The following is an 11,800-nucleotide window of genomic DNA, read 5'->3' as shown; positions in this document are numbered from 1 at the left end:
ACAGTAAGAACAGAAAGTGCAAAATGTTGCCATTCTTTCCAATCTCAAGCAGCTGGTGAATATATTAGTGCCTGTTCTGCTCACTGCTCTTCAAGAGGTCTTACAGCTCCCACTAAAGAAAGGAACCAGAGGTTTGGTGGGCACAGGCAGAATATGCAGGTGTGACAAGGTGGAGAGGAGGTTACAAAAGACCCTGACATAGCTTCCTCCCCTATTCTCTTTGGCAGCCTTCCCTCAGCCAAGCCTGACAAATTAAGATAAAATCACTATGTAAATGTTCCCTTGCTAAGTGAAAACAAAACTTGTGTCTCTGTCACATTCACTGGATAAAACAATCTACATGTTTGTTTGCTTTTAATTTTAGCACTCCCTGCTTGCTGCTCCGATCACATCTAAGGATGGTAATTCTTCCAAAGGGGTACAAAGGGGAGAAACATATCTGGAGATCCTGTCTTAAAAACATCTTAGCACCAAACAGTCATTGCCAAGTCTGTAGTGTTCCCCTCTATGGAACTCCACCCCTAGGAACTCCCTCTAAAAATCAGGAATGTTGAGTAGGAGAACAAAGTGTTGTGGAAGAATGTCAGAATCAGGGCAACCATTTGATTTAACCTGACGGAACACCCAAAGCATTCCAGGAACTACAACATGTATTAGTCAGTACTGTGGAAGAGATATGTTGACCTAGAGAACAACAGTGGAAAGTGCAAAGTGTTGCCATTTTTTCCACCTTCAAGTATGAGTACATCGGTGTTTGATTTGCTGATCTTCAATCAGCCTTTCATGTATTTTGAGTCTTATACCCCACCCTAACATACCTCTGTATATCATTTAATAAACAATCTCTGTCATGAAAAACCAGTGTTACTTCTAGTTAATTGTAGAGGAAAGCAAAGATAAAGTTAATGAAAGAATGCAAGAACCACTAGCCAGAACTTCTAAGAGATAATAAAAGGGAATGTAAATGTCAATTTAGGCCTGGTAAAGAAAAAGGGGTGAGAAAGAAGCTCAAGATAACTCCACCCTAATTCTCTTTAGTATAACAGGAGGCAGAGGGAAACTCCGGCACACTTCCAAGTATCTGTTACCATACCCTACAAGAATAGAGTACCAGTACTTCTTGCAGTATCTGTTTCCTGACCAGGCCTACCTCAAAGGCCTGATATTAACAGAGTTTGGGGCCCTTTCCATGTGAATGTCTCTCAGTATTACCTAGTCTTCACTATTGAAGATTAGAAGGCAAATATTTTGTGGATTATCTGTCTCAGCTGTCTTAATTATCCTGATCTGTGTCTTCTTAGTTTTATCCAGGTCACTCGGTACATGCCAGGAAATATTAGTTCTCGATTGGTCCAAAATCATGTTTCTGTGTCTCTCTGGCTAAGAAGGTCTTTGACATTTATTTATTTGCTGCTTGCCTGCAGTACAGTCATAGACTAAAAGTAAAAGCCTTTGGTACTACACCATTACCTTGCCTTTTTTAAAAACAAACCTTTTCAATATTTTTTCCTGGAAAAAATATGTTCTCTTCTCTATTGCTCCCATCTGCATACTTTCATGAGGATGTTCTGCTCCTTAGTTTACATTCCAAAGTTCAGATATGCAATGCTCCCATACATTTCAGTGGATGTGCTATTTTCTGTCCCAACAAGGCTGATGACAACCATTCTCTTGCAGAAAAACACTGGAGCTGAATTCCCATGATCACTTATATTTCAAAGGAGCTTATTCCCAAAATAGGGAAAATCAGTTTCAGGCGTGCATCAAGACATATATCCTAATTTCTTGACATACTGTCAGCCTTGCAAGATAATCCAGACAAGAAACACACCCAGATGAATTAATTCTACTTTATTGTAAGTTTATATTAACAGAATCTTGCAAGTCTGAAAGCACATTTCTCCCCCATCACCTTTACAGCCCAAGAAACTAGGGAGGGTCTCTTCTGAGACATTTCCCATGCCCACTTTCCTTCTGCAGGCTCAGCTGCCTTTTATTTGACAGTTGCCCTGGCTGCAGCAATTCCCCCTGTCTCCCAAAGTCATTCCCACCGACCATTACACATACTGAGTGCATCTTTAAGGGCTCTGTAATGACACAGTTCATCCCTCTCCATCTGGGGGGGGAGGCACCCCAGCCTCCCTCCCACCCTCTCCACTGGAGTTCTGAGGTCTGGCTATTTTCTCAGGTGAAAGAATTTTACCTGGTCAGGCAGTTATTCTGCCAACATTTATTCCTGAATGGGGAGATCCCCACGTGCCTAAAATCTTAATCTAAATACTTCAAGCAAAAGAGGCACATAAAACATGGTACCCAACTTGAAAATGTTCTTCTGGGAGCACATGGGAATGTTTCTATATTACTCAACATGGAAGCTAATGTTCCAATGCATGCAGTTTTGAAACTGTTTTCTTCTTTTCTCAAGCTAATCTATTTCCTTTTAATAATTTCTATATCCATCTTTCCCTACAAAGGGATCAAAGTAGCCATTCAGGAGGTGCAGAGATTTAAGGAATGACATTATAACAAATTAGGCTTCTGGCAGTAGTATAGCCCTCCTTGAGATACAGAATACTGTTGATGATGATGTAGCTGAATTAAGTTAAAAATCTAGTCTGACGTTTTTCATTGTTCTGTTAGTTTAATTGCTCTATTGTATTTATTTATATTGCTTGTATATTTCTTGCCAGTTTTGGAAGCCCCTTGGGATGAGATACATGATTCAAATTATAGAAAACAAATAAAATGAATACGAGCTGTCTTATCTTTGAACCTGAGGAGGTGAGGCACAAGAATTGCCTTTTCAAAGTGCATTAGGAGGGAAAAAAAACACCAATGCCAGGTAATAATGTCATACAGAAGAGAAGCCAAGTCCCAAGGAACAGCAGCCAACTCATTTGCAGATTATTTCAGAAGTAGCAATGATGGGTTCTGTAGCATTTTTACACTAGTCCACAGCAAGTCAGAATGATGCAAAAATACTGTATGGGGATATTGGCATCCAAATTCCATCCTTACTTCCACTGCAATGTTTGATGCAAATATGCAAGTCACAATATTTTCATAATGAAGTCATGACACACCTTTCATTACTTCCTCCCCATCCCTCTGAGGATGTCCATGTTTGCAGATAATCCAAATTTTGTTCTGAAAGGTTGTAGGCTTCCTTACCAGCCTCAAGCCATTTTTGTTCACTGCATTTCCTTGAAACCAATGGAATTAAAGAACACCCCCATGATTAACTTGGAGGGTGGAATATAATAATTGATTTTTAGTTTCCATATGTGAACTTTTAATGGTACAGAATGTTGTATTAATTCCCTAGTACAACAGCTCAGAGGAAATCATCGCAACCCTACAGGTGTAATCCTCAACATAGCTCTCATATTCATTGTCAGATCAGTTCAATGACTGATCATTTCTGAACCTCTGCCAAAGTCCAGAAGGTTAACATGTTTTTTCCATGAGAAAAATTCTCAACCCACTTTGGAATACAATACGTGATATCCAGTGCAGATAAATAGCTCCCCACGACTATGAACTTGAACAATGAACTACAGAAATAAAGGTTACAGTTGCATTTTAAAATGCTGAATCATTTCTATATATTTTCTGCTCCTTTGTTTCTCTAAGCATATTTTGTCTGCACTCAGGGAAATGATTGTCCTAGTATCAAAATATTCTATCCATCAACACTATCTGACTTATGTGAGTTGCATCAGGGAAATGTGATTGTGGCACCAGGTTTTTCTGTTCTTTTTTTTTAAAGATTTTTTTTTATCCCACCTTTATTATTTTTATAAATTACTCAAAGCAGAGAACATACCTAATACTCCTTCTTCCTCAGCAACAACCTGTGAGGTGAGTTGGGCTGACAGAGAGAGACTGGCCCAAAGTCACCCAGCCGGCTTTCATGCCTAAGGCAGGACTAGAACTCAAGTCTCCTTTAGTTTATCATCACTGGTTTTATATTGTTTTATTGGTTGTAAGCCACCCAGAGTTGGTTTTAAGATGGGCAGCTATAGAAATGCTTTAAATTAAATTAAATTAAATTAAATTAAATTAAATTAAATTAAATTAAATTAAATTAAATTAAATAAATAAATAAATAAATAAATAAATTTTAAATCCCTAAATATGAATATACCAAAATTCAATACGTAGTATGCCTGGAAAATACTATAGAGCAGTGTTTCTCAACCTTAGCAACTTTAAGAGGTGTGGACTTCAACTTCCAGAATTCCCCAGCTAGCCATGCTGGCTGGGGAATTCTGGGAATTGAAGTCCACACGTCTGAAAGTTGCCAAGGTTGAGAAACACTGTTATAAACCAACAGACATTAGAATATCCTGAATTCCTGGAGACACAGATGAGTACCTATGAATTTTGCGGTTGCCAAGGATATTGAAAAGGTTCTTGATCCCTTGGAGGGGTCAAATTCAAAGTTTGTGACAGATCAAGGCCTTTTGGGATGTGAGTATATATTTTTCCACTTGTATTTGGAACCTTTTTTTCCCCACCAGATTACATTAGACTATATTTTTCACAGTGAAGAATCCATTTAATCCCATTTTTACAATGGCACAATTGGTGACAACCTGACTGGGTCTTTATTATGCCACCAAGAATCAGTAGAAAGCTGGCCTGAGTACTATTAAATCATTTCACACTGGTTGGCTGGACCCATGACTTTAGAGGTCGAACGGTTTCTTTGATTGGACAAAGCAACCCCAAAGGTTGGCTCCCAGTTTTCCCCTACATGCTATAAAATGGAGGATAGCTCTCAAGAACAGAAAAGAAGAGCGGAGTGTGAGCAGTAACAGAAAGAAAAAAAAAGGTCCTGCCTATTAACATCCATGATGCTTATCCAGCTATCCTCTCTCCAACGAACTCTGAACATGTGCTGAAACCCAACAGCTTATTCAAGAAGATAAGGAACTTAGCTGAGCTAGGCTGACTATACTGGTTTTAATTACAAATTCTCTGTGTGTGATTGTTACCTTCCCTTATTTTTCTTATATTTCCCTTTATCTACAAATTCCTTTGTATTTCTAAAGAGTTGGTTTAATTGGCATAACAAGTGAAATTCTCATTAAAATTTTTCCCATATGGAAGAATGAACAGTTGTATGATTACCTCTTAAGTTTCAGGGTTGTTGCAAGATGTTGTTAAATTTTGCATTTCTGATCTTCAGGGAGAAAGAGCCAAATATTTTCTTTTCTAATTTTCTTAGGGCTAGGCTAAAGAGAGAAGTCCTGGGGTTTGACTGAAGGCCTAAGAACTTCTCAGACTGATCAATTTGGATACATCAGGAGGTTCGGCCTCACTGGTGGCTGCTCATTGTAAGTATCTGAGTGGAGAACCCTTGGAAGAAGGTTCCTCCACTGAAAAATAATTTTTACTCTTCATTTGTAACAGTTTGATTCTTTTAATGCTTTTATGTCCTCACTTATGCTAACCAAATTTTAAGGTATGAAAAGACAGCAATAGTTAATACACAATTTAACTCACTGCATTTCAAGAAAAAAAAACAACCTTTTTAACAACATAGTGTAAGGATGCCTGCTAGTAGGAGCTCTGTTCAGATGTTAATATTTCCTTAATTTATGAGCTCCACCAAGTGGCTTCACCTGTGACATCACATACTGTACTTTCACATAAGTTCTTCATTTGGGAAGTTTATCCATATTAGATTATAGTATTTGTTCTGTTTTATCCACTGAGATTTAAGAAAGTATATAAAATAAATTGCCAGTGCAGAGACAGTTATACTGGACCAGATGTATATTCCACAGAATACAGAGTTAAGGAATGGGAACATCAGGTTTAAAAATTGAGGACAATCAGCCTTGGTTAAAATCCAGTCTCAAGGGCCAAATCACAAATGGGACCTAGAGAACATCAGCATCCTGGCATGACATAACAGATCTTTCCCCAGAATGGTTAGGCAATAGAAATATATAAATATTTAAATGAGGTGGAAGGTTATGAATGTCATCTACATGGTAATTAGTGATAGCTGTGAGCATTCTGCTCCATTAAACACAGGCTGTCTTCTGTTACTAAATTTGGTTTCAGATGTGCTCTGAAGAAGTACGGCTAGCAAAAAAGTTGCAGGGCATTAACCCAAAGTCATTTCAGCAATGAAAACCTGCACTCTGTGGCAAAATATAGTTTAATTAAATTGAATTTTGTGGCTTTGCCATACTGATCCATATACTAAGTACAAGGGTGGTACACAACACACAAGTTTACAATGAGATTGACTAATTTGTACCAATAGAAGAGAATATGTGTAGCTCAGGGTTGAACTGTGGAGTCCTTGGGGTTCTCTGAGCTTGGTTGTTTTCTTGCAAACTTTTCGTTACTCAGCTAGCTGACACTAAAGATGTTACCTAGCCAGGTAATGAAATGTTTGCAAGAAAACAACCAAGCTCAGAGAACTCAATGACTAATTTGTGGTTGATTGTATCAGGGGAACCCAGGTGGAGACCTGACAGATGAAGAAGTGCTAGGCTTCAACAAAGAACTTCTTTTGTTTACTCACGAATGAGTCCCTGCCTATCAGTAGCACTTCTGGTCAACTAACTATGAAAGCTTATTAGCAGATGAACTGGGTGCAACTCTTTAGGCTGCAACCTTGAGTTCACAGCCAAGCGATGCTTCTTAGATAGTGGAAGGCTTTTATAAAGAATGTTGTTTTTGCCACAGGAATCTTTGGAGCATATTCTTATGACTCTTGGGGACTTTTTGTCATTTGTGATTACAAATTATATGCTGGAATTAGTGATTTTTTATAGTAAAAGTATAATTTTTATTCCATTAGTTAATGACAGTAAAGCCTACACTGATTTTCTTCTCCAATAAAAGCAGGGAAGGAGAGAGTAAGAGCACACGGCAATCAGTGCTGAAATCATGTTGGTATAACTGTTTCTTTTTCATGCCCTCTGACTTGGAGGGCTCTAGCCTGATTCTGAACTCAAAACACTCAGTGCTTGGACCATCTCTGGATTTTGCCTGAGACTCTAACTTTGTTGGTTTGTTTTGCCTTCTTTCAACACATTTCCTGGACTCGTTATGGCCGACTGTAGGGTTTCAGTGTGCCACTTTCCCATTTTTGCAGCAAGACTTGAATAGGGTTTTAAATGGTATCATTATACAGGTAGTCCTCGCTTACCGATTGCTTGTTCAGCAACCATTCAAAGTTCTGACAGCGCTGAAAAAGGACATTTACGATCAGTCCTCAAAGTTGCAGCCATCACAGCATCCCTACAAGTCATGTGATCATGATTTGGATGCTTGGCAACCAGCACACATTTATAATGGTCACAGCATCCCACAGTCATGTGATCGCCATTTGTGACCTTCAAAGCTGGCTTCTGACAAGCAAAGTCAATGAGGAAGCCAGCAGGAAGTTGCAAGTTGCAGTCACACTTAACGACTGTAGGAACTGCCATCATAAGTCGGACATGATCATGTGATTTTTCACTTTACAACCGTGTCATTTAGCAATGGAGTTGCCAGTCCCAACTGTGGTTGGTAAGTGAGGACTACCTGTAGGCATAACAGAAGATGAGGTAGAAGAATGCGTAGCAACAGGGGAGTGGGATGCAAGAGTGTCAAGAATCAGAGAAAGTGACAAGATGACAGTGTCAGCTGAAGAGAAGAATTAGCAAAAAAATGTTTAAGTTGATTTTGATGAATTATTAATAAGTTTGGATGAAGTTTATATCCCCAAACTCAAAATGTTTATTCTCATCATCATGCAAGTTCACTGTTGCTAGGGTCCTAAAATTCTTTCTCTGAGTCACATTATGACTAATGAGACTATCCTAATATAAATAACTGGTCCAGGAATGCACCCAAAGATTGGCGGGAAGGGCTCTGTGCCTTCTCAGGCTGCTCTAAATGTTCTTTTTATTTCATATTTCAACTTTGGTACGTTTTCTTTCTCTCTGGACTGCTTCTCTCCAACCTTCCTTTTCTGAAATTTACTAAGGGGGTAGTTTCAGAAAAATGGAAAATCCCTGATGTCTCTTGGGAATTGAAGCAACAGCTATCAAGCTATTATTTTCTCAAAATAATCTAAAATAAGACTTGGCATAAATCTCTTCCCAGCTGTTGTAGATTTACCAATCGAACTTTATCTTTTTTTCCCCAGGTCAAATAAGGTTTTTTTTTAAAAAAAAAAAAGAAAGAAAAAAAGGACTACATTTGCCTTATATGGATTAAACTTTGCATTATATTTATTGCCACGTTTATTTATTTGTTCACTTACTTTTATTAGATCCAGATTTCAACACTGTCTTATACTCCCTTAATTAGTAAAAATGGTAAATGCTGGTAGCAAAGTAAATCACCCCTTTTCCTCTGAGAAATAAACAGGCAATTTACGGCCTATTTTATTTTAATGTGCTTGCAAGATTAGAATTACACTGGTCTCATTTACATATAATGCTAAGCCTGAAAGAAAGTTTCCTTTAGGTCAAGCTCAACTACTAAACAGGTCCATGTGAGTTTCTTGGCAACTATACAGAAATGGTTTCCCACTGTCTTCTTCCAGGATTTTTTTTTTTTTTTAGCTTCCTAGTCTAACTTATAGCCCTGGGAGTTCCTTTAAATATCACTTCCAAAATACTAACCAGTTATGACTTTGCATAACTTTTTGAGATCGTCAGCTATGTGTTACAACTTTATGGCTTGGCTAGAAGCTAAAACAATGGGACCAGTTGATTCCTTCCGCTTATGTGCTCTGCTAACAACTACCACTGGCTTAGTGGTTTGTTTAACCTGCTGTGCACATAGGTGAGTCTGACTTGTCCCCCTTAGAGCAAGCCAAAGAAAGAAAGCTAAAACATGGAGGAACAAACTGGATCCTTTGTTCCATATGAGGTACTGAACAGATTGTGGCTTATTGTGATATTTGAACATTACTTTCACAGCTAACTCTCAAACTGTCTGTAATTACTCACATGTAGATCAAATAAAATTTTTAATACTTCACTGTCTGCTTTATTCAATATGCTCAAAATATCGACTAATGCCTATGTTCAGTGCTGTCATTCATGCCACTGTTAAGTCTGATGGAAGCAGTACACTCAGATGCACCTCTAGTGGGGTGCATGGCAGATTTTTAATGCATCTTTAAGAATATATATTTCACATACACACACACAAAAATATATTTTCGAAATGATGCTACAGAAATATGAGAAGCATTCGAGAAAATATTTGAAAGGTTTATGAAACAAAGACTTATCTGAATGCACCTAGAAGGCAACTGAAGGTCCAGTTATTATAGCATCTGCAACATGTTGCCCATAGACAGAAGAAAATGTCCATTCCCCTTGCTGAGCCAGATACTGCCAATAATATTCTTCGGGAAATCAATGCCAAACACTTGATCAGATTCATTATGGTCTAACTTCCTCCTACAAATATCTGGGTTACTTTTTATCTGGCATGCATATATGCAAATCTTGTCCTTTTAAGTATATACAGCAGCTACCATAAAATACTGCACTTTTTAAAATAGTCCTTGGTGAAAAATCACTTTGCTCCTTAACAAATGTTGTCATCTGAGTGTACGTTCTGCTAATTAGTTCAGCTGAAGTTAAAGTCAGATATACATTCTTAAATTACCATTGGCAAATAGCAATGGTACCAACTGGCAAAGTACCAGACTGACATCACTGGAAAGGAAGTTCCTTTGACCATTGAAGAATAAGGAGGAGACATGTTCTCCTGCTTTATGCCATCATGAAGGAATTGCTGCACCCATTCAGTCCTCTGGTGATTTTAACAAGTGTGCCATTTCATCACGGTTGTCTTGGGCATACTAGCTGGACCGAAGAACTCTGATTTCACAGATTTTTCAGGCATGTTGAAATGTATGGTTGACTATTTCATAAACTGTACAACTCTGGAACAATGCTGTAATACTCCATTTATACAAAGGTTGTCACGTTGCTCAATTTCTGAAGACATGTAGCTGACCTTTGTGTCTCGCAGGAAAGAAAATCCAATAACTAAAAATGGCAGTTATGAAAACATTTCCCCAACTTGGCGTTCTTTGCACGGGTTGGATTTCAACTCCAATACATATGAGGAGCAACCCATAATGAAAGGCTGATGGACTATATGAAGTGAAAGACAAAATCTATATTTCTGTTCATGATTGACTTTTTGATTATCATGTGAAGGTTGATATAGAGGAGAAAGTAGTGAGAATTGTAATATTCAGGCTGAGTCACTATACAGTGTGTGGTCTTAATTCTCATCGTTATGCATTCATGTGGAGCAAACATCTAAATAGTTCCCTATGGTGTACGTGTGAGTATAATTAAAATAATACATGGGCACAACTGGTCATATAGGTGTTCCTCATTTTCAGGTTCAAAGCTCCATAAGAGTTAAGCATGACATCAAGTGACATGAGTCAATCATTCTCTCTTAACTTAACCTACTATAGGGGACTATTGCAAAAATAATGCTAAGAGGAAGAAAACCATGGATGCCATCTTGAGCTTCTTCAAGATTGAAGAGCATCAAAATGTTTTAAATAAAAGAATGGCTTTGATCATAACATCTGATTGCACTACCGTCTTAAATGGCTCTCTCTATTTTTTTTTCTTCCCTCTTTGACTGTTTCATTTGAATCCTCTTACTCATTATAAGAGGGTGGCAGCTTTCATCCCCATTGCCTTTACTTCTAGAGGAAACATTTCTCAGGTATCCAGGCCTTTGGAGAGCCTGGAAAAGGGTCTTCCATGTGTAAGGTATTAATGGAGAACTCTTTTGCAGGAAAAGCAACTCTGGCCCAACCAGAGACTCTCTGCAAATAGAGGAGTTTTCTATGTGTACATCAGCGTGTCTGGAAAACCTTCTTATATGTCCTCTAACCAAGCAAAGAGGCATTTCCACTCCAACGATCTATGATACTTGACCAGTTCTCATGCCCTTTCAGTATATGAAGTATTTGATGACCCATCCTCTTTTGACTGGGTCTGGTTAGAATGGGCAAAGGCAAGACAGGAAAAGACTCTGGAACGTTTAATAGTTGTATAAAAAGATTTTAGTATCACATGCATGAAAGTATCACTTTCACTTTTTCACTAGGCCAATCTAGATCAGTCCTTAGTCACCTGACATAAGTATTGGGAGGCTTTAATTGCCAAGCAGTTAAAGCAAGATATTGTGTGCAATGTAAGGTCGAGTTACTAGTTTATAAAATCTTCCAGCTGATTCCTGCATGAAACAAGACTGTAGCCCAGGATGATGAGAGTTGCTTTATAATTCCTGCTCTCCTTTCCCTTTAAACATATGTTCTGAATATATGCACACATTTTGTGAAAACAGAAAAGTAGATGTAAAGAAACAAAGTTGACTGAGTCCTAGGTAGGGAAGAAGAAATAGCCACTATCCTGCTCAGAGCTTATGCTACATGACCAGCCAGGAGGTACACAGAGGTTCATATGTGCAATCTTGGACAATATCTTGAAATATATTATTCCGTCATGTCTGCACAGTAATGCAGAAAACATTGTTCATGTTGTTAAATTCTGAATTATTTTTAGACCACACTTGAACTAAGTAACCCATTGGTCTTGGCTTCACATTCAAGTGTCAATGAATTCCACTCTGATTGTTTAGTAATATAAAATACTCCATTCCCTATTAGAAAAAAAAAAAGCATCTTTTCATTTGTTCTGCTACGCATTTCTCCAAATTATTTTTAGCTTTTGGATTTTTTTTTCCAGCCCATTGCTTGGTCTTATTTATTTTCAGTTTCCATTTTGTG

This window comes from Python bivittatus, unplaced genomic scaffold, assembly GCF_059951505.1.
Source record: "Python bivittatus isolate LINGU-HERP-01145 unplaced genomic scaffold, Pbiv_v1 ctg000330_np1212, whole genome shotgun sequence".
Classification (NCBI taxonomy): domain Eukaryota; kingdom Metazoa; phylum Chordata; class Lepidosauria; order Squamata; family Pythonidae; genus Python; species Python bivittatus.
This window is presented reverse-complemented; position numbering follows the sequence as displayed.